Source organism: Mesoplodon densirostris, chromosome 3, assembly GCF_025265405.1.
Source record: "Mesoplodon densirostris isolate mMesDen1 chromosome 3, mMesDen1 primary haplotype, whole genome shotgun sequence".
NCBI classification, from domain to species: Eukaryota; Metazoa; Chordata; class Mammalia; order Artiodactyla; family Ziphiidae; genus Mesoplodon; species Mesoplodon densirostris.
The window spans coordinates 71,726,686-71,746,382 of NC_082663.1; the positions used below are offsets into that span (position 1 = coordinate 71,726,686).

General features: G+C 39.9%; 1 pseudogene; it reads left to right on the top strand.

The window, feature by feature from the left end:
• Positions 1-10,077: 10,077 nt before the first annotated feature.
• LOC132486232 (tubulin beta chain-like) lies at positions 10,078-11,213 on the top strand (annotated as a pseudogene).
• Positions 11,214-19,697: the final 8,484 nt, after the last annotated feature.

Below are 19,697 nucleotides of genomic sequence, written 5' to 3' on the forward strand. Positions count from 1 at the left end.
AGTTTTTCAAAAGTGTCTTTAAATGAAGGAGAAACAGGTACAATTAATAGTTACTTGATGAGTCTCAGGGAAACTTTTTGTTATGCTGACCAGAAATTCAGAAGCTGAATAAATATAAAGATTATTTTATAAATTCTTTCACAATTCTTTGCTCTCAACAAAATTGAAGAAGATCTTCTCATGATGACAGATTATTAAAAATAATTTTTGGTGACATATTACTTTGGTTTTTGTATCCAACTCAGAGTGAATTCAAATAATTGTGAGCAATTGTTATGAAAAATAAACAAATTCCGTTCATTCTTTTTCAGATCTTCTGATCCATTCCATATGCTCACAACCACAGTGGGAATAGAACTGATATTGAACTGTCTTTTATTCCAAGTACTCACCCCCAAGAAAAAGCTATCCACCTGATTTTAAAATGCATTTCTAATAACATTTACTTCTAATGTTTAATAATTTTATATCAAAATGTAAAATGTATTTATTACCAATTGTGTAGTAATAAAAAAATCTTAAGGATAACTCAATCCTGAAGAAAAAAGTAAGACTTAGAGCATTGTGGTTACAAAATAATCAAATTTTTTATTTCAATTAGGATAAAATTCTATGAGGAAAATTGAATAGAAATACAAGTGGTACATATATACAATGGAATATTACTCAGCCATTAAAAAGAATGAAATAATGCCATTTGCAGCAACATGGATGGACCTATGGATTATCATACTAAGTAAGTCAGGCAGAGAAAGACAAATATCATATGATATCACATATGAGGAATCTAAAAAAATGATACAAATGAACTTATTTACAAAACAGAAACAGACTCACAGACTTAGAGAACGAACTTATGGTTACCGGGGGGGAAGGCTGGTGGGGGAGAGACTGGGAGTTTGGGATTGACATGTACACACTGCTATATTTAAAATAGATAACCAACAAGGACCTACTGTATAGCACAGGGAACTCTGTTCAATACTCTGTAATAACCTAAATGGGAGAAGAATTTGAAAAAGAATAGATACATGTATATGTATAACGTAATCACTTTGGTGTACACCTGAAACTAACACAACACTGTTAATCAACTACACTCCAATATAAAATAAAAATTTAAAGCAAAAGAAATACAGGTTCAAAAAGGTAAAGAAGGGCTTCCCTGGTGGCACAGTGGTTAAGAATCTGTCTGCCAATGCAGGGAACACGTGTTTGAGCCCTGCTCCAGGAAGATCCCACATGCTGCTGAGCAACTAAGCCCGTGCACCACAACTACTGAGCCCATGTGCCACAACTACTGAAGCCCGCCTGCCCAGAGCCCATGCTCCACCACAAGAGAAGCCACGGCAATGAGAAGTCCATGCACTGCAACGAAGAGTAGCCCCTGCTCACCACAACTAGAGAAAGCCCAGGTGCAGCAACAAAGACCCAAAGCAGCCAAAAATAAATAAATAAATATATTTTTTAAAAAGAGGTAAAGAAATAATAGAAAATGGAAGTAAAGAGAAGATTATTCATGAGATTTTTCTTTAATTTTAATCTAGGTATAGCATCTATTCAGCATATATTCAGAAAAGTATAAAAATCTTAAGGGTAGTTCAGTAAATTTTCACAAAGTGATTATGTAAAACAGCACCCAGATTAAGAACATTACCAGCACCCCCCAAACACCTGGTACTCCCCCATCCTGACACCCCAAAGTTAACCACTATCCTTGCTTCCAAAATCCTAGCTAAGATGTGCTTGTTTTTGAACTTTATATAAATGAAATCTTACAGTATGTGCTTTTTTTTCTGTTGCCTTTTATTCAGCATGTTTGTGAAGTTCATCCATATTCATATATTGTTTAAATGCATCATAATGGGTATTAAATATTTATTTTAAACTAACAGTTTTACAATATGCAAGAAACTACATATTTGAATCTATTAATCACGTGAAGAAAAGTTTGGATGTCAACTCAAAAGTATGGAGGTGCAGTTATTTGATATCCGTGGGCTTCAATTTTATTATATGTTAAATGGAGTTAAATACTGTTTTCCTCATAGAGTTGCTGTGAGGCTCTACATGGAAAGTGCTTAGCACAGTTGCTGACACATCTTATAAACAGCAGCCATGGCTGTGGTTGTGGTTGTTGCCTTCCGATGAGCCATCCCAACTTTAATAGTAACACCGTCTCCAAATCCCTTCTCCTTACTAACCCCCAAGTGATATATCTAAAACATATGAACAAACATGTCCCTCCCATGCTGAAATTAACATTGTCCTAGTTTTTTATCACTTAAAGTATGTAGTCCAAGCACTCCTGCATGACTTGCAATGACAACCTAGACCAGACCCCTGCCTACCTCCTCTGTAATTTAGGGTTGCCAATACATCTTTCACAAAATTGTTGGGGAAAAATAATGGGGGGGAAAAAAAGAAGAAATTTTAAAAAAGAAAAGCTTAGTCTATGTATGTAAAGCATTTGGCATGAAACAGGTATATAACGAATGGTAAGTTGTAGGAAGGAAGAAAGGGAGAGAGGCAAGATTGTTGCCTAATTTGATAATGTTGGCATTAGAAGGATACCTACTATGATGACAGGTCTCAGTCTGTTGGTCTTGATACCCACTTTCTAGCTTAGCTGGGTAGAAGAGGCATAAGGAAAATAAGTAGGCTACATGATTTTATCCCATTTTGTATATGAGAGAACTGTGGTCCTGAAAGGTTAAGTGATTTGCCCAAGAATTTACACGGAATTCATGGCAGAACCAGGATTCTTATGTGAATCTGTCAGATTCCAGAGCTGCTTTTTTTCCCCTCCATTCCATGGCTCTCTGAAATATTCTAATTTTATTGTGGTGTCTCAAACATGCTCTCCTCCTAGGGGGAGATAACTTTCAATATTAGCCTCTCTGAGCCTCAGGGTCTAGCTTGTAAAATTGGGCTAATAATAATTGCCTTTTAAATGAGTTAATACTTGTGAAGTGCCTAGAATAGCCCTTGATAAGTGTTACCTCTGTTGTTGTTTTAATTTTACAGTATCACCTCATTGGATTTCTGATTTAAATAGAAAATCAGTGTATGAGGCTTTGGCCAAAATAGGTCAGATCTCTCATGGGAGCATTATCCCTTCCACATAAGGTAAACATCAGTGTTCTGATATATCCTTGATCATTTTCCTAACCATTACCATAGGTCCTTAACATTCCTGTGAACTCAAGACCCAATAATGGGTGCTAAATAATTACTAATTCAAAATTAGTTATTAAAATCCCTGCTATTAAAAGCTTGCAACTGGGACTTCCCTGGTGGCACAGTGGTTAAGAATCCTCGTGCCAATGCAGAGGATACGGGTTCGAGCCCCAGTCCAGGAAGATCCCACATGCCACGGAGCAACTAAGCCCGTGCACCACAACTACTGAGCCTGCACTCTAGAGCCTACAAGCCACAACTACTGAGCCTGTGAGCCACAACTACTGAAGCCCATGTGCCTAGAACCCGCTCTCCGCAACAAGAGAAGCCACCACAATGAGAAGCCCGCGCACCGCAATGAAGAGTAGCCCCTGCTCACCGCAAGTAGAGAAAGCCGGTGCACAGCAACGAAGACTCAACACAGCCATAAATAAATAAATAAATAAATAAATAATAAAAAGCTTGCAACAAACCTGTAAAATTAGCACACATCTCAAAAAAAAAGAAAAAAATTAACCATACATTCCATGGTAAAATTATATATTCTTATCTAATAAACTTGCCATAGTATCCTATTTTTAAGAACTCAACTTTTCCCCATAGTTCTTAAAAATACCGTGAAGCTCAGTTAAAAATATAAATGTTGTTTATAAATAATGTTAAAATATACATTTTCTATTATTACAGTAATAATGGTAATATCCAAAATTCTATAACATTCCATAATTTATGATGTGTTTTTACATTTATTGTGTTTAATTTTTCTCATGAACATGTGTTTGACCAGGCATATTGTAAATATAAATGTTGTCATTTATATTCATGGCAAGGTGAAAATGAATGGTGCATTTCAAAGGATAATTTAAATCATCCTTTATACATATAACATGTCAAGAAAAGGACTTGCCTGGACAGAGACAGTACTGTTTAATAGAAATTAACTGAGCATTTATCACGGCCACAGTGGATTAGGCAGAGGACACAGGATGACCTAAACACAATCCCTGTCCTTTGTGAGGACCCAGCCCGTCTGGACGTGGCTGAACAACATGCATATTGCTGAGCTGAAATATTTAGATTCTCAGGTTGTGTAGTCCATAGAGAGGAAGCAAAGAGGGAGGACTCAATCAGCTGATAATTTAGAAAACACTATCGTCATGAGAAGGTGCTGTAGGGCCAGAGGCTAGAGGCTTGCTTGCCAATATGTCGTCTGCAGAGCAGCAGCATCTGCATGCCCAGTAGTGCAACAGGACTACAGCATCTCAGGGCCCACACCTGACCTTCTGAGGCAGCTTTTGAACTTCAACAAGATTCCCAAGTGATCTGTACATACATTATAGTTGGTTTAGAAGCCCCGGTACAGAATGGTTCTCCATGCTGCCTGTACATTAGAAAGATCGGGGGAGTTTTATTAAAAATGTCCAGACCTGGGCCTTACCTCAAGAATCACTTACCCACCTTCGTCATATCTCAGCTCAAACATCACTTTCTCTTGGAAGTCTTCCCTGACCCACCTTCAGGCCAAGATTGATTCCTCATTGATCATTCTCAAGGCATGCTTAGCTCTAATTACACTTTGTAACTAAGCATTTGTTTATGGTATATGATAACTGTCTCTCAGATTGGCAAATGCTCTATGAGAGCAGCAACTGTTTCTGGTTCTGCTTAGCGTTACACCCCCAGCGCCTAGTAGAATTCCTGTCACATGTTAGACATTCAATACGCTCATTCATTCATTCCACAAATATCTGTTGAGCACCTACAGTATTCTTACTGCTTGGGATATATCAGTGAATGAAACAAGGGTCCCTGAAGGAAATGACAGACAATAAATGTGTTGTTCTATCTCTAGCAAGGAAAGAAAATTAATGATAAGGATGAAAAATAAAAGGATAATATAGTACATTAGAGAGATATACGTGTTGTAAAAACTAAGAATGAAGTCAGGGTTAGGGGAACTGGGAGCTCTAATGGGGCTGGGACAAGGTAACATTTTAAATAGGGCAGTAAGGGTAACACGTCACATCTGCAAGAGACTTGGAGGGAGAGAGTTAGCCCACAGATCTCTCGAGAAAGAACATGCCGGACTAGAGAAACAACACTGCAAAGGTCCTGAGGAAGGAGCACGCTGGTGTTCCAGGAACTGCAAAAAGGCCAGAGTGGGCAACGTGGAATAGTGGGGAGACAGAGGAGGTGGGCAAGCTGGGCGTTAGGAGCTGGAGACGACTACACAGAGGGAACTGAGGACCAGACCGTATAATGCAGGTTCTCGCAGGCGGGTGGTAAGGACTTCGGCTTTTTCACTGTGTGAAACATGGAGCCATTGCAGGATTTTGAACAGCAGAGTGATATAACTTGACTTATTTTTAAAGGGAATAGTCTGATTACTGTGTTGAGAACACATTAAAGTGGATCAAGAGTAGAAGCAGAGAAAAAAAAATCAAGAAACTACTGCAGCAAGTTGGGTGAAAAATGATGGTAATGATGGTGGCTTGGACCCAGGCGTTAGCAGCGGCATTGGAGAGAATTGGTTCAGTCTGAATAACATGTATACACACATGTCAATCCATGTATTATCACAAAGCAAACACAACTATGTAAACATCACTAAGGTCAAGGAAGAGAAGTCCACTCATGTCTCCTCCTCCCTAAGGGTAACTACTATCCTGACTTCTAACACCATTAGTTTACCTATTTTCAATCTTTACATAAATGGAATCAACAATATATATTTTTTGTGGGTCTGTCCTCTTCTCTTGAAATCGATTCATGTTGTTACATGTAATTGAAGTTCATGAAAGTTTATTGCAGGATAGTGTTTGAGTGTATAAATATGCATAATTTGTTTACCCTTCTTACTGTTGTCAAGTATTGGTTGTTCCCAGCTTGTGGCTATTTTGAATAATGGTACCATGAACATTCTTAAACATATATTTTTGTATCAATATCTATTGGTCTTATTGCTAGAAGTAGAATTGGATATTAGGTAATTAGTTATGGATACATACAATTTTAGTAGATAATGTTAAGCAATTTCCTAAAGTGCATTTTATCAACTTTAACTCTTACCAGTTGGGTATAAAGCGTTCCAATTGCTCTGTATCAGTCTTTGCAAATTTTAGCCATTTTATTGAATATGTAGTGATATCTCAGAGGGGATTTAATTTACATTTTTCTGATGACTTAAAGCTGAACACCTTTTCATATGTTTATTGACCATTTGGAGATGGTCTTTGTGAAATACCTCTTCAAGAATGCATTCTTCTATTGAATTGTCTGTGTCTTTTTTTCTCACTGATTTCTAGAAATTCCTTCTATATTCTGGGAATGAGACTTTTGTCAACTGCATGTATTGCAAATGTCTTCTCATACTATGTGGTTTACCATTCACTTTCTTCAATAGTGTCTTCTGATGATTACAATTTCTTAACTTTAATGTAGTCTGATTTATTAATATTTTCATTTATGGTTAATGCTTTTTGTCTCTTATTGAGAAATCTTTCCACATGGAAAGATCATGAAGATCTTGTGTTATGTTACCTTCTAGACATTTTATTAGTTTACTACTTATATTTAGCTCTACTATCCAACTGGACTTAATTATGGTGCAAAATAGGGATCAAGTTTCATTTTTTTCCCATGTGAAGAGCCAGCTGACCTGGCACCATCTATTGAAAAGACCATCTTTCCACTTCTCTTCTATACTGCAACTTTTATCACAAATCAAGAGTTCATGTTTGTGTGTGTCTAGTTCTAAATTCTCTGTTCTGTTCCACTGATCTATTGCCAATTATTTTGGCTTTCAGCCCAGATATTCAGTAGTACAAGTTGTCCATGTTTTTCTTCTGCTTTAAGAGTATTTTGGATATTCTTAGCCCTTTGCATTTCCACGTAAATTTTAGAATCAGCTTGTTAACTTTAACAACAATAACAATGAAAAACTCATTCAGGTTTTGGTTGTGATTTAAATCTATAAATGAATTAGGGGAGAACCGACATCTGTACAATACTGCATCCTCCAATCAGTGAACATGGTACACACATCTATTGATTTATGTCTTTAATTTCTGTCAATAATGCTTTACAGATTTGTGTGTAGATGCCTTACATATCTTTCATTAAATATATATCCAAGAGTTTTATATTTTTAATGCCACCACAAATAATCACTTTATTCTATTATATAGAAATATGTAAAAATTTATATGTTGAACTTGTACCCAGGAAACTTGCTAAACTTATTAACTACATAACTTATCTGTAGACTGTTTTGGATTTTCAGTGTATGCAATTACATTGTATAAGAATAACAACATTCCCATTTCTTTCTTTTGAATGCTTGTAGTTTTTAATTTTTCTTTGCCTACAGGACCTTACTTCTGTTAGGTTTTCCTGTCTCATTCCTAGTCCAGAGGAAAGCTTTCAACAGTTCTCCTTTAAGTATGATGCTTGCTGTATGCTTTTTGCAGATGTCCATAACCAGATTAAGGAAGCTTCCCTCTATTCCTAGTTTGCTGAAGTTTTTTTTATCACGAAGAGATGTTGAATTTTATCAAATTATTTTTCTGTATCTCTTTTTCTCTTTTATTCTGTTAATGTGGAAAATCAAACTAATTGACTTGCAAATGTTAAACCAAACTTTGATTTCTGGGTTAAAATCTATTTGATCATGATATAATATCCTTTTCATATATTGCCAGATTTAGTTAGATAACAAAATCCTAAAACAATGTTAGCAATGTTCATGGATGAGATTGGCCTGATATTTGCCTTATACCAACCTTCTCAGGTTTTGGCATTAAGGTTATACTGGCTTCATAAACATATTGAGGTGCAGTTAGTCTTTTTATTCTCTGGAAGACTTTGTGTCAGATTAGCATTATTTTTTCATTTTATACTTGGTAGGATTTGCCAATAAGACCATTTAAGTATGGAGTTTCCTTTTTGGTGAAGGTTTAAAATGCTGATTAAATCTAAAAATTATAGAATGGGAAGAAATAGCATCAGGCCTGAAAGCCATTCTCTCCTTTCACTGAAAGACACCTGGGTAGAAAGAAAGATGACCTAGTCAAGTAAACTTCAAGACCAAACTCAGTCCTTCTACGTGCCGTAAGTGCCCGGTATATCCTTCCTGAGAGCCATATCTACAGCAAGGAGAAATTTGCCATTTTCAGAATTATTTTTCCTTGTGTTAAGAATGAAATTTTGCTACTGCGATTGTCCCTCCTTTCCTTGGCTTTATTGTAAACATCTCCTTGTCAGGTTTTTTTTTTTTTTTCTAATGTTCCCTTTTAGTCACCTCCCAGTGTCCAGCAAAACAGGCTGATGGAATAGGAAAGGAATCAGAGAAAAATATTAATATATTAATATCTAGAATGCTATTCCCACAACATCCATGTATTCATTAGAAAAAAATGAATGATAGAAGCAAATTTGGGATATTATTTGTGAAATAAGTGACAGAGAAAGACAAATATCATATGATCTAACTTATATGTGGAATCTAAAAAAAAATTATAGAAACAGAATAGATGGTGGTTTCTGGAGCTGGGGGTGCAGACTGAGAATGAGTGAAGACAGTCAAAGTGCACAAACTTCTAGTTATAAGACAAATACATCCTGGGGATGTAAGATACAACATGATGACTGTAGTTAACGATACTGTATTATATACTTGAAAGTTGCTAAGAGAGTAGATCTTGAACACTCTCACTACACACACAAAAAATTGTAATTATGTGAGTTGATGGATGGGTTAACTAATCTTATAGTAGTAAACATTTCACAATGTATACATATATCAAATCATTATGCTATACACCCTAAGCTTACACAATATTATATGTCAATTGCATCTCAATAAATCTGGAAAAAAGATGCAAAATTTATTTGAAGGTGTCTTGTAATTAGCAGAAAAAGTGAAACTGCTCAGCCTTGAAAGGTAAGACCAGGTCAAGTCTCTTCCAATGTCACACTCGCATTCACCCACATTTGACCTCCCAAAGGAAGAAGCAGGAGGTAAATAAGATGCTTTAGTTGACAGTTTGATATGGGAAACACTTAACTTTTTGATGGTTTATCTCAGTCAGAATTCAGTGGTTATTTCCCATCTAGTCTAATAACATGAAATGTAAGCAATCATGTCACTGGTGTCCTGTCCTTAGAAATGTGATTCAAGGCAGTCACAGTGCTCTTCAACATGTTTTCTTCTTTCCCTGATCATTTTTAAACTGGTAACTTACACTTGAAGTGACTTTGAGAATGATTTTTTTTTCTCTCTTCATACAAAAAAGGAGGGGGGAGGGGGGAACATTCCTAAGCTTGTGCTATGAAATCCTTTTGGAACAAACCTAGTTTCTCAGTTAAGTGGTAATCAATATTGCTGCCAAACCAATTATCTTTGCAGTGAGACATAAAGTCTATCTTTGTGTTTCCTAATAATTACAAAAGCCCTATATTAACCCTCTTAGGTTATGACATGGGCAAAATTATCAATAAAATCATAGTCTTTACACAAAAGCCTCCAAGCTCTCTCAGAACCTTCCTGCCGCCACATTAGGACCTCACTGTTCCAGCCTCCAGGGCCCATTCCATCCTTCCAGCCTGCGACCAGCAGCAGAGAAAAACTAATTACATACCATTTTCTTGCCCCGTACACACTTTGAAGTGAGCAAAAAGATTAGAGTAAATTTTAACAGTGAGGGAAATAGTGCACATCCAGGCCGGTCAGTGTGGCAGTCAGATCGGTGCCAAGTTCTGGAAGGTGATCAGTGATGAACATGGCATCAACCCCACCAGCACCTATCATGGGGCTAGCAACCTACAGCTAGACCGCATCTCCGTGTACTACAGTAAGCCACAGGTGGCAAATTTGTTCCTCGTGCTATCCTGGTGGATCTAGAACCATGGACCATGGACTCTGTTCACTCAGGTCCTTTAGGTCAGATCTTCAGACCAGACAACTTTGTTTTTAGTCAGTCTGAGGCAAGCAACAACTGGGCAAGGGGCCACTATACAGAGGGGGCCAAGCTGGTTGACTCGGTCCTGGATGTGGTTCAGAAGGAGGCTGAGAGCTGTGACTCCTGGCAGGACTTCCAGCTGACTCACTCGCTGGGAGGGGGCATGGGCTCTGGAATGGGCACCTTGCTCATCAGCAACACCTGTAAAGAATATCCTGACCACATCCTGAACACCTTCAGTGTGGTGCCCTCACCCAAAGTGTCCGACACTGTGCTTGAGCACTACAACTCCACCCTCTCTGTCCATGAGCTGGTGGAGAACACAGACGACACTTACTGCATTGACAACGAGGCCCTTTATGACATCTGTTTCTGCACCCTCAAGCTGACCACACCAACCTACAGGGACCTGAACCACCTCATCTCAGCCACCATGAGTGGTGTCACCACCTGCCTCTGCTTCCCTGGCCAGCTCAGTGCTGACCTCCACAAGCTAGCAGTCAACATGGTGCCCTTTCCACGTCTGCACATCTTCCTGCCTGACTTTGCCCCTCTAACCAGCCGTGGAAACCAGCAGTATTGAGCCCTCCCTGTGACCGAGCTCACCCAGCAGGTCTTAGATGCCAAGAACATGACGGCGGCCTGTGACCCCCCCACCATGGCCCGTACCTCATCATGGCTGCTGTCCTCCGTGGATGGATGTCCATGAAGGTGGTGCACAAGCAGATGCTCAGCGTGCAGAACAAGAACCGCAGCTACTTCATGGAATGGATCCCCAACAACGTCAAGACAGCCATCTGTGACATCCCAGCCCATGGCCTCATAATGGCGGTCACCTTCATTGGCCACAGCACAGCCATCCAGGAGCTGTTTAAGTGCATCTCAGAGGGGTTCACTGCCATATTCCGCCAGAAGGCCTTCCTCCCCTGGTACACAGGTGAGGGCATGGATGAGATGGAGTTCACCAAGGCTGAGAGCAATGTCAACAACCTTGTCTCCGAGTCCCAGCAGTACCAGGATGCCACTGCAGAAGAGGAGGAGGATTTCAGTGAGGAGGCCGAAGAGGAGGCCTAAGGCTGAGTCCCCATGACCGCAGGCTTCTCAGTCCCCTCAGCCTTCTTCCTCAACTGCCCCTTTCTTCACCCTCAGAATTTGTGTTTTTTGCCTCTATCTTGTTTATTCTTTTTGGTGGGGGGGGGGGGGGTGTTTCTAGAACACTGCCTGGTATATGATAGGTGCTCAACAAATATTTGTTGTTTGTTGAATGTCTCCTCTCTCTTTCCACTCTGGGGAACCTAGATTTCTGCCATTCTGGGTAACCCTATATTTCCTTCTCGTGCCCACTCCTCCTAAATGTCCAGTTAACATTTCCCTCTCTGTTTTTCAGATAACTCTCCAAGAAGCCAAAAATAAATGGGAATTGAAAACAAAAACAAACCAACAAACAAAAACAAAAGCCTCCAAGACCTCCTGAACTGAACAATTCTGACCCTCCTTGGGCATGGCTCTGCTATTGGGTTACGAATCTTTTTAAGCTGCAGGGTTTTATATAAAATAAATATATTTTATTTAAATATATTTTTACACAAATGGAATTTCTATATTTCAAGGTAGAATTGTATGTAACTATGCAATTTGGTCAGTTGGATTTAGTTCAGTTGATCTTCATACCATAATATTAAAGGGTATAGAGATATAAGAGTTCTAACACTCTTAGAAAGAGCTTTAAAAACTGCTAGGATGTGGGAGGAGTTTCAACATGATGGAAGAGTAAGACGCGGAGATCACCTTCCTCTCCACAAATACATCAGAAATACATCTACATGTGGAATAACTCCTACAGAACACCTACTGAACCCTAGCAGAAGACCACAGACCTCCCAAAATGCAAGAAACTCCCCCACATACCTGGGTAGGGCAAAAGAAAAAAGAAAAACAGAGACAAAGAATAGGGATGGGGCTTCCCTGGTGGCGCAGTGGTTGAGAATCTGCCTGCTAATGCACTGGACACGGGTTTGAGCCCTGGTGTGGGAGGATCCCACATGCCACGGAGCAACTAGGCCCGTGAGCCACAACTACTGAGCCTGCGCGTCTGGAGCCTGTGCTCCGCAACAATAGAGGCCGCGATAGTGAGAGGCCCACGCACCGCGATGAAGAGTGGTCCCTGCTTGCCACAACTAGAGAAAGCCCTCGCACAGAAACGAAGACGCAACACAGCAAAAATAAATAAATTAATTAATAAACTCCTACCCCCAACATCTTCTAAAAAAAAAAATAGGGACGGGACCTGCACCAGTGGGAGGGAGCAGTGAAGGAGGAAAGGTTTCCACACACTAGGAAGCCCCTTCGCGGGCGGAGACTGTGGGTGGCGGAGGGGGGAGCTTTGGGGCCGCAGAGGAGAGCACAGCAACGCAGGTGCGGAGGGCAAAGCAGAGAGATTCCCACACAGAGGATCCGTGCCGACCAGGACTCACCAGTCCGAGAGGCTTGTCTGCTCACCCGCCAGGACGGGCGGGGGCTGGGAGCTGAGGCTCGGGCTTCAGGTCCCAGGGAGAGGACTGGGGTTGGCGGCATGACACAGCCTGAAGGGGCTAGTGCACCACAGCTAGACGGGAGGGAGTCCGGGAATAGGTCTGGAGCTGCCGAAGAGGCAAGAAACTTTTTCTTCCCTCTCTGTTTCCTGGTGCGCGAGGAGAGGGGATTAAGAGCACTGCTTAAAGGAGCTCCAGAGACGGATGCGAGCCACGGCTAACAGTGTGGACCCCAGAGACGAGCATGAGATGCTAAGGCTGCTGCTGCCACCGCCAAGAAGCCTGTGTGCGAGCACAGGTCACTCTCCACACCTCCCTTCCGGGGAGCCTGTGCAGCCCATCACTGCCAGGGTCCCATGATCCAGGGACAGCTTCCCCTGGAGAACACACGGCGCGCCTCAGGCTGGTGCAACATCACGCTGGCCTCTGCCGCTGCAGGCTCGCCCCGCCTCTGTGCCCCTCCCTCCCCTGCCCTGAGTGAGCCAGAGTTCCCGAATCAGCGGCTCCTTTAACCCCGTCCTGTCTGAGCGAAGTACATATGTTCTCAAGAAACCTACAGGCAGAGGTGGGGCCAAATCCAAAGCTGAACCCCGGGAGCTGTGCGAACAAAGAAGAGAAAGGGAAATCTCTCCCAGCAGCCTCAGGAGAAGTGGATTAAATCTCCACAATCAACTTGATGTACCCTGCATCTGTGGAATACCTGAATAGACAACAAATCATCCCAAATTGAGGAGGTGGATTTTGGGAGCAACGATGTATATATTTTTTTCCCTTTTTCTCTTTTTGTGAGTGTGTATGTGTATGCTTCTGTGTGTGATTTTGTCTGTATAGCTTCGCTTTTACCATTTGTCCTAGGGTTCTGTCTGTCCATTTTTTTTATTATTATTTAAAAATTTTTCTTTTTCTTAATTATTTTTTACTTTTTATTTTAATAACTTTATTTTATTTTACTTTATTTTATTTTATCTTCTTTCTTTCCTGCTTTTTCTTTTCTTTCTTTCTTTCCTTCTTTTTCTTTCTTTCTCTCTTTCTTTCTTCTCTCCCTTTTATTGTGAGCCATGTGAAGGACAGGCTCTTGGTGATCCAGTCAGGAGTCAGGGCTGTGCCACTGAGGTGGGAGAGGCAAGTTCAGGACACTGGTCGACAAGAGACCTCCCAGCTCCATGTAATATCAAATGGCGAAAATCTCCCAGAGATCTCCATTTCAATACCAAGACCCAGCTCCACTCAACGACCAGCAAGCTACAGTGCAGGACACCCTATGCTGAACAACTAGCATGACAGGAAGACAACCCCATCCATTAGCACAGAGGCTGCCTAAAATCATAAAAAGGCCACAGACACCCCAAAACACACCACCAGACGTGGACCTGCCCACCAGAAAGACAAGATCCAGCCTCATCTACCAGAACACAGGCACTAGTCCTCTCCACCAGGAAGCCTACACAACCCACTGAACCAACCTTAGCCACTGGGGACAGACACCAGAAACTACAGGAAATACGAACCTGCAGCCTATGAAAAGGAGACCCCAAACACAGTAAGTTAAGCAAAATGAGAAGACAGAGAAACACACAGCAGATGAAGGAGCAAGGCAAAAACCCACCAGACCTAACTAATGAAGAGTAAATAGGCAGTCTACCTGAAAAAGAACTCAGAATAATGATACTAAACATGATCCAAAATCTTGGAAATAGAATGGAGAAAATACAAGAAACGTTTAACAAGGACCTAGAAGAACTAAAGAGCAAACAAACAGAGATGAACAACACAATAAATGAAATTAAAAATTCTCTACAAGGGATCAATAGCAGAAATAACTGAGGTAGAAGAACGGATAAGTGACCTGGAAGATAAAATCGTGGAAATAACTACTGCAGAGCAGAATAAAGAAAAAAGAATGAAAAGAATTGAGGACAGTCTCAGAGACCTCTGGGACAACATTAAACATACCAACATTCAAATTATAGGGGTCCCAGAAGAAGAAGAGAAAAAGAAAGGGACCGAGAAAATATTTGAAGAGATTATAGTTGAAAACTTCCCTAATATGGGAAAGGAAAGAGTTAATCAAGTCCAGGAAGCACAGAGAGTCCCTTACAGGATAAATCCAAGGAGAAACATGCCAAGACACATATTAATCAAACTATCAAAAATTAAATACAAAGAACAAATATTAAAAGCAGCAAGGGAAAAACAACAAGTAATACATAAGGGAATCCCCATAAGGTTAAGAGCTCATCTTTCAGCAGAAACTCTGCAAGCCAGAATGGAGCGGCGGGACATATTTAAAGTGACAAAAGAGAAAAACCTACAGCCAAGATTACTCTACCCAGCAAGGATCTCATTCACATTTGATGGAGAAATTAAAAGCTTTACAGACAAGCAAAAGCTAAGAGAATTCAGCACCAACAAACCAGGTTTACAACAAATGCTAAAAGAACTTCTCTAGGCAGGAAACACAAGAGAAGGAAAAGACCTACAATAATAAACCCAAAACAGTTAAGAAAAAGGTAATAGGAACATACGTACCAATAATTACCTTAAATGTAAATGGATTAAATGCTCCAACCAAAAGACATAGACTGGGGCTTCCCTGGCAGTGCAGTGGTTGAGAGTCCACCTGCCAATGCAGGGGACACTGGTCATGCCCCGGTCTGGGAAGATGCCACATGCCGCGGAGTGGCTAGGCCCATGAGCCATGGCCGCTGAGCCTGCACATCCGGAGGCTGTGCTCTGCAAGGGGAGAGACCACAACAGTGAGAGGCCCACGTACCGCAAAAAAAAAAAAAAAAAGACATAGACTGGCTGAATGGATACAAAAACAAGACCCATATATATGCTGTCTACAAGAGACCCACTTAAGACCTAGGGACACATATGGACTGAAAGTGAGGGGATGGAAAAAGATATTCCATGCAAATGGAAATCAAAAGAAAGCTGGAGTAGCAATTCTCATATCAGACAAAATAGACTTTAAGACAAAGACTATTACAAGAGACAAAGAAGGACACTACATAATGATCAACACAACAATCCAAGAAGAAGATATAATAATTGTAAATATTTATGCACCCAACATAGGAGCACCTCAATACATAAGGCAAATACTAACAGCCATAAAAAGGGAAATCGACAGTAACATAATCATAGTAGGGGACTTTAACACCCCACTTTTACCAATGGACAGATCATCCGAAATGAAAATAAATAAGGAAACACAAGCTTTAAATGATACATTAAACAAGATGAGCTTAATTGATATTTATAGGACATTCCATCCAAAAACAATAGAATACACATTCTTGTCAAGTGCTCATGGAACATTCTCCAGGATACATCACATCTTGGGTCACAAATCAAGCCTTGGTAAATTTAACAAAATTGAAATCATATCAAGTATGTTTTCCAACCACAATGCTATGAGACTAGATATCAATTACAGGAAAAGATCTGTAAGAAATACAAACACATGGAGGCTAAACAACACACTACTTAACAACCAAGAGATCACTGAAGAAATCAAAGAGGAAATCAAAAAATACCTAGATACAAATGACAATGAAAACACAATGACCCAAAACCTATGGGATGCAGCAAAAACAGTACTAAGAGGGAAGTTTATAGCTATAAAAGCCTGCCTTAAGAAATAAGAAACATCTCAAATAAAAAACCTAACCTTATACCTAAAGCAATTAGAGAAAAAACAAAAAAAAAACCAAAGTTAGCAGAAGGAAAGAAATCACAAAGGTCATATCAAAAATAAATGAAAAATAAATGAAAGAAATGATAGCAAAGATCAATAAAACTAAAAGCTGGTCATTTGAGAAGATAAACAAAATTAATAAATCATTAGCCACACTTATCAAGAAAAAAAAGGAGAAGACTCAAATCAATAGAATTAGAAAGGAAAAAGGAAAAGTAACAACTGACACTGCAGAAATACAAAGGATCATGAGAGATTACTACAAGCAACTATATACCAATAAAATGGACAACCTGGAAGAAATGGACAAATTCTTAGAAATGCACAGCGCTCTGAGATTGAACCAGGAAGGAATAGAAAATATGAACAGACCAATCACAAGCACTGAAATTGAAACTGTGATTAAAAATCTTCCAACAGGGCTTCCCTGGTGGCACAGTGGTTGAGAGTCCGCCTGCCGATGCAGGGGACACGGGTTCGTGCCCCGGTCCAGGAAGTTCCCACATGCCACAGAGTGGGTGGGCCCGGGAGCCATGGCCGCTGAGCCTGCATGTCCGGAGCCTGTGCTCCACAACGGGAAAGGCCACAACAGTGAGAGGCCCGCGTACCACCAAAAAAAAAAAAAAAAAAAAGAATCTTCCAACAAACAAAAGCCCAGGAGGAGATGGCTTCACAGGCGAATTCTGTCAAACATTTAAAGAATACCTAACACCTATACTTCTCAAACTCTTCCAAAATATAGCAGAGGGAGGAACACTCCCAAACTCATTCTACGAGGCCACCATCACTCTGATGACAAAAACAAAGATGTCACAAAGAAAGAAAACTACAGGCCAATATCACTGATGAACATAGATGTAAAAATCCTCAACAGGGCTTCCCTGGTTGCACAGTGGTTGAGAGTCCGCCTGCTGATGCAGGGGACACGGGTTCATGCCCTGGTCTGGGAAGATCCCACATGCCGTGGAGTGGCTAGGCCTGTGAGCCATGGCCACTGAGCCTGCGCGTCTGGAGCCTGTGCTCCGCAACGGGAGAGGCCACAACAGTGAGAGGCCCGTGTACCACAAAAAAAAAAAACCTCAACAAAATACTAGCAAACAGAATCCAACAGCACATTAAAAGGATCATACACTATGATCAAGGGGGGTTTATCCCAGGAATGCAAGGATTCTTCAATATATGCAAATCAATCAATGTGATACTCCATATTAACAAATTGAAGGAGAAAAACCATATAATCACCTCAGTAGATGCAGAGAAAGCTTTTGACAAAATTCAACACCCATTTATGATAAAAACCCTGCAGAAAGTAGGCATAGAGGGAACTTTCCTCAACATAATAAAGGCCATATATGACAAACCCACAGGCAACATCGTCCTCAATGGTGAAGAACTGAAACCATTTCCACTAAGATCAGGAACAAGACAAGGTTGCCCACTCTCACCACTATTATTCAACACAGTTTTGGAAGTTTTAGCCACAGCAATCAGAGATGGAAAAGAAATAAAAGGAATCTAAATTGGAAAAGAAGAAGTAAAGCTGTCACTGTTTGCAGATGACATGATACTATACATAGAGAATGCTAAAGATGCTACCAGAAAACTACTAGAGTTAATCAATGAATTTGGTAAAGTAGCAGGATACAAAATTGATGCACAGAAATCTCTTGCATTCCTATACACTAATGATGAAAAATCTGAAAGTGAAATTAAAAAAACACTCCCATTTACCACTGCAACAAAAAGAATACAATTTAGGAATAAACCTACCTAAGGAAACAAAAGACCTGTATGCAGAAAATTATAAGAAACTGATGAAAGAAATTAAAGATGATACAAATAGATGGAGAGATATACCATGTTCTTGGATTGGAAGAATCAACATTGTGAAAGTGACTCTACTACCCAAAGCAATCTATAGATTCAACGCAATCCCTATCAAACTACCACTGGCATTTTTCACAGAACTTGAACAAAATATTTCACAATTTGTATGGAAACACAAGAGACCCCGAATAGCCAAAGCAATCTTGAGAAAGAAAAACAGAGCTGGAGGAATCAGGCTCCCTGACTTCAGACTATACTACAAAGCTACAGTAATCAAGACAGTATAGTACTGGCACAAGAACAGAAATATAGATCAATGGAACAGGATAGAAAGCCCAGAGATAAACCCACACACATATGGTCACCTTATCTTTGATAAAGGAGGCAAGAATATATAGTGGAGAAAAGACAGCCTCTTCAATAAGTAGTGCTGGGAAAACTGGACAGCTACATGTAAAAGAATGAAATTAGAACACTCCCTAACACCATACACAAAAATAAACTCAAAATGGATTAAAGACCTAAATGTAAGGCCAGACTCCATCAAACTCTTAGAGGAAAACATAGGCAGAACACTCTATGACATAAATCACAGCAAGATCCTTTTTGACTCACCTCCTAGAGAAATGGAAATAAAAACAAACAAATGGGACCTAATGAAACTTCAAAGCTTTTGCACAGCAAAGGAAACCTTAAACAAGACAAAAAGACAACCCTCAGAATGGGAGAAAATATTTGCAAATGAAGCAACTGACAAAGGATTAATCTCCAAAATTTACAAGCAGCTCATGCAGCTCAACATTAAAAAAAAACAAACAACCCAATCCAAAACTGGGCAGAAGACCTAAATAGACATTTCTACAAAGATATACAGATTGCCAACAGACACATGAAAGAATGCTCAACATCATTAATCATTAGAGAAATGCAAGTCAAAACTACAATGAGATATCATCTCACACCAGTCAGAATGGCCATCATCAAAAAAAACAACAAACAATAAATGCTGGAGAGGGTGTGGAGAAAAGGGGACCCTCTTGCACTGTTGGTGGGAATGTAAATTGATGCAGTCACTATGGAGAACAGTATGGAGGTTCCTTAAAAAACTAAAAATGGAACTACCATACAACCCAGTAATCCCACTACTGGGCATATACCTTGAGAAAACCATAACTCAAAAAGAGTCATGTACCGAAATGTTCATTGCAGCTCTATTTACAATAGCCAGGACATGGAAGCAACCTAAGTGTCCATCAACAGATGAATGGATAAAGAAGATGTGGCACATATATACAATGGAATATTACTCAGCCATAAAATGAACGAAACTGAGTTATTTGTAGTGAGGTGGATGGACCTAGAGACTGTCATACAGAGTGAAGTAAGTAAGAAAGAGAAAAACAAATACCATATGCTAACACATATATATGGAATCTAAAAAAAGAAAAAAGAAAAAAAATGGTCAGAAGAACTCAGGGGCAAGACGGGAATCAAGAT